This window comes from Mus pahari, chromosome 8 (genome assembly GCF_900095145.1).
Source record: "Mus pahari chromosome 8, PAHARI_EIJ_v1.1, whole genome shotgun sequence".
NCBI lineage: Eukaryota > Metazoa > Chordata > Mammalia > Rodentia > Muridae > Mus > Mus pahari.
In genome coordinates this window covers 78812693-78817876 of record NC_034597.1, presented here as the reverse complement: position 1 = coordinate 78817876, position 5184 = coordinate 78812693, and the positions used below count along the sequence as shown (strand labels likewise).

The 5184-nt window shown below is 33.3% G+C and overlaps 1 pseudogene; it reads right to left on the bottom strand.

The window, feature by feature from the left end:
• Positions 1-4008: 4008 nt before the first annotated feature.
• LOC115064674 lies at positions 4009-4106 on the bottom strand (annotated as a pseudogene).
• Positions 4107-5184: the final 1078 nt, after the last annotated feature.

Genomic DNA, 5184 nt, shown 5'->3' with positions numbered 1-5184 from the left:
CCCTTCAGCAGAATCTTGCTGGCATGTGCATTAGTATCTGGGTTTGGTGGCTGATGATGGGATGGATCCCTGGATGGGGTAGTCTCTGAATAGTCCATCCTTTCATCTTAGCTCTAAATTTTGTCTCTGTACCTATATTCTTTCATGGGTATTTTGTTCCTTATTCTAAGGAGGACTGAAGTATTCACACGATGGTCATCCTTCTTGGTAAGAAACACTATTTATATCAAGAAAGAACTCATTTTTAGAAAACCAAGAGAACTGGAATGTAAATATTGAAATGTTTACATTTATAATTCATATTAAACACATGGATTTAAGAGATTATTAGAAAACTTTTCTGAATAGTTAAATAACAGGAAAAATTAACATAGGTTGAATTTATTCATGTCTGGGAATATATTCTTAATTTAATTTTCGGCTGTCATGATTACTGATATTTTAATTTAATACAGAGACCTGGTGAATTATTGCATATGTGTATTATTAAGTAGGATGGATATTATCAACCAATTTTATAACCATGATTCAACTGAGAATCAGCTTCAAAATACTTACCTCAACTCTTAAGTGATATGGTCTATTATAATAATCTCAATTTTTAATGCCTTGTCTTTATTTTTTAAACAGGATATTGACAGGGTTTGGGTGTGTAGGGGAGCAGGGCAGGGGGGATTAAGGAACTTTCAGGATAGCATTTGAAATGTAAATAAAGAAAATATCTAATAAAAAAAGAATATATTTTGAATAACAATGTGAGGCAGAATTCAACAAAATTAAGAGTAGAAATTTAATAGTAGCTATCACTACAGATGATAAAATTAGCAGATCATATACTTTACTTAAGAGGCCTTAAATTATCCACTTATCAGTGAGTGCATATCATGTGTGTTTTTTGTGACCGGGTTAGCTCACTCAGCATGATACTCTCCAGATCCACCCATTTGCCTAAGAATTTCATAAATTCATTGTTTTAAATAGCTAAATACTCCATTGTGTAAATGTACCACATTCTCTGTATCCATTCCTCTGTCGAGGGACATCTGGGTTCTTTCCAGCTTCTGGCTATTATAAATAATACTGTTATGAACATAGTGGAGCATGTGCCCTTGTTATATGTTGGAATATCTTCTGGATATATGCCCAGGAGTGGTATTGCTAGATCCTCAGGTAGTGCTATGTCCAATTTCTGAGGAACCACCAAACTGTTTTCCAGAGTGGTTGTACCAACTTGCAATCCCACCAACATCCTCACCAGCATCTGTTGTCACCTGAGTTTTTGATCTTAGCCATTCTGACTGGTGTGAGATGGAATCTCAGGGTTGTTTTGATTTGCATTTCCCTGATGACTAAGGATATTGAACATCTTTTTTTAGGTGCTTCTCAGTCATTTGGTATTCCTCAATTGATAATTCTTTGTTTAACTCTGTACCCCATTTTTAATAGGATTATTTGGTTCTCTGAAGTCTAACTTCTTGANTTCTTTGTATATTTTGGATATTAGCCCTCTATCAGATTTAGGATTGGTAAAGATCTTTTCCCAATCTGTCGGTTATCTTTTTGTCTTGTTGTCAGTGTCCTTTGCCTTACAGAAGCTTTGCAATTTTATGAGTTCTCATTTGTCAATTCTTGATCTTACAGCACAAGCCATTGGTGTTCTGTTCTGGAAGCTCGGAATATTCAAGATACAATTCACAAAACATATGAAACTCTAGAAGGAAGACCAAAATGTGGATACTTCCATCCTTCTTATAAGAGGGAACTAAATATCCATGGAAGGAGTTACAGAGACAATGTGCTGAGCAAAGACTGAAGGAATGACTATCCAGAGACTGCCCCATCTGGGGTTGCATCCCATATACAACCACCAAATCCAGACACTATTGTGGATGCCCACAAGAGCTTGCTGACAGGTCTGTGATATTGCTGTCTTCTGAGAGGCTCATGCAGTGCCTGATAAATACATAAGTGGATGTTCACAGTCATCCATTGAATGGAGCCCAGTATCCCCTCCACGTAGAGAAAGTACCCAAGGAGCTGACGTGGTTTGCAGCTCCGTAGGAAGAACAACATGATCTAACCAGTACCTCCAGAGCTCCCTGGAACTAAACCACCAACCAAATAGAACACATGGTGGCACTCATGGCTCCAGCTGCATATGTAGCAGAGGATGGCCTAGTTGGTTATCAATGGGAGGAGAGACCCTTGGTGTTGTGAAGGTTCTATGTCCTAATATATGGGAATGTCTCAGCCAGGAAGTGGGAGTGGGTGGGTTTGAGAGCAGTGGGAGAGGTGACATGGTAGGAGTTTTTTGGAGGGCAAACCAGGAAAAGGGATAACATTTGAAATGTAAATAAAGAAAATGTCTAACAAAGAAAAAAGAAAGTAAAAAAAGCCTAAATTAAACCATCAGGATAGGAAAAGATAAAATATGAAAATTAGCATTTCTTGCTACTTTTCACTACTATAACGAATTTGTACCCACCATCAGTTTATTTGTTGCAAAAATCACACACTGAAAACAGTAACCTCCACAGGAACACTTAAAGGACAATTCCTTCACAATCCTCTAAGGCAGGCTTGGATAAGCTGAATTAACAACACTGATGGATTTGGTAATCATAACAGAGAAGTATGTGGACTAATACAGTTGACATGAATTGAGAATGTCTCCAATTACCAGATTAATGTCTAGAGTTTTGACATTTCAAGTCATTTTAATGTCACTGCCCCATTAGAAAAATAAAACCTGAACATATTGGGAAAACAATTTGGGCTTTTAATACTTCTTGACATGACTCTAGTGTGTACCACCGACAGAATCAGAATTCTTTATATCATGTTTGGGTTGGATTATTGAATTTATTTAAGCAAATATTGCTATGTGTTGGCTATCTGACAAGCACATTCTCCACCCTTGAATAACTCATGAGTCAAATTTTGCTAGTAGACTGATCTATGCTTAAATTTGATGCAATGTATCAGAGTTTTATATTTCTATGATACTGTACTAGGAATATCATTATTTTTAAAAATATGTAACATTATTATACATGTTGACATAGAGCTATTATTTACAATGTAGAATGTAAAATAATAGCACATAGGTACTATTTTAATTTGCATAAATATTCAGCTGAGGTATAAAAATTTTCAACATACAAATAACTTGTAAATTAAATAGTCCTTGTTTTACATATGTGTTAACATAATAAAATCATAACATTTAATAAATGCCATGACTTCTATAATATTATGATTTTGAATTAATTCATTACTCATGAAATTAAATGTTTTCATACATATATGTATGACTACATATATGACTATCTAAAACATATATATATGTGGATCGAGAGAGAGAGAGAGAGAGAGAGAGAGAGAGAGAGAGAGAGAGAGAGAAAGAGAGAAAGAGAGGGAGAAAGAGAAAGCCATAGGTCACTGAAGTCTTCAAGCTAGAGTTAAAGTAACTTAAAAAGAAAAAATATTTCCACAGTAGTTTAGGTGTTGAAAGACTCAGAGACTAGCTACTTGTTCTCTTCAATTAAAATTTACATATACTCACACATTGGTTGAAAATCAGTCCATTTTAATGAGAAAATATATGAAAATAATTTTAACATGTATATTAGATATTTTAATATATATTACAAATTATTGTCATTAAAGTTAAATTTTCCAAAAAATACCCTATATTGTAATTTTATGGTTTGAATAATTTTTGTATTGTGACCCCTCTGGGGATTAAGCAACCCTTTAACAGGTATCATATATCAGATATCATGAATATCAGATATTTATATTATTATTCAAAACCATAGCAAATTTATAGCTATGAAATAGCAACAAAAATAATTTTATGGTTAGGGGTCACCACTACATGAGGAATTCTATTAAAGGGTCGCAGCATGAAGAGGGTTGAAAGCCACTGATTTAGGTGAATCTTAGTCTAAATTTAATTTGAATAGAGGAAATATTTTGATTAAAACATTCCCCAGTTATTTTTCTCAAAAAATAGAATGTTTCCTAAATGTGTGTGCTCTCCTTGCACAGTGGCCATGCTAACCTTCTTTGTATTGTTTAATTTTAGTATATGAAGAAGCTGCTAAACCAAGCACTTTCTTGCAGGTTTTAAGTTGATCTTAGTTTGTAAATGCTCCTGAAATGTAAAATTTAGATAATTCTTTTTCACTGAACTCATATACATATATTCATGAAAAAATGTTGCCTTTTAATCATCAAGTTTCTGTTTTCTTAAATACTCTTACTTTAGAAATTAGCATAGAATAAAAAGAAAAATAATGATTCCTAATAAAGGTAAGATAAAAAGTAGAACTGATGTGGTATAGGTGTCTAAATGTGCATAAACACACTTATGTGCATAAACACATATACACATATGTGTGTCTCTGTGTATGTGAATGTATTTGTGTGTTTTTAATTAATAAGTATGCATAATACCTTAGTATACAGACATTTAAAAGCATTTTTGTACTGTAGAAATATTTAACTCATATTCTGCTTTAACATTAAGTAAAATTGGTTTATTTTCATCATATATATTTAAAAAGAGATATGTAATCCAATGCCACTTGACATATATAAGACATTAAGTCATCTAATCGAATATAATTTTTTAAATTTCTAAAACATTTAAAGAGAATTTTCATGTTACAGCCAGGGTAGTTCTTGTGTCATAGTATAGTTTTGGTAATAAAATCTATATGAAGCAGCAGCACAATGCTTAACTTTCTAAAAAATCAGTCACTTTTTACTCATTACTAAAACTTTTCAATGAACATAATACTCTTTGTAAATTCCGTTCCAAGTTTCCCCTTCAGGAGTGTAAGGGTAGAAAGTATTTCACAGAGTATTTCACTCTTTACTTTTAACAATCAATCTCACCCGTTCAGGTGGGGAAGTTCCATTTGAGCAACCCTACTTCTATTGAGATTTGAAAAGTATGTGTGACCTGTAAACGTTATCAGAAACAGTAACTCTCTTTGACAAATGGCCTAATCACTCCACTCTAGATCAACACATTTTTCTTGATATAATAAAATGTCTCTTCGAAGAGTGCATATGGATTTAACTTTCCTGAAATTCTCTCTCCTACACACATGCATAAAAAAAAAAAAATGTTACTTTATAACATAGCTTTGTCCTGGAAAACTGAAATGTTCC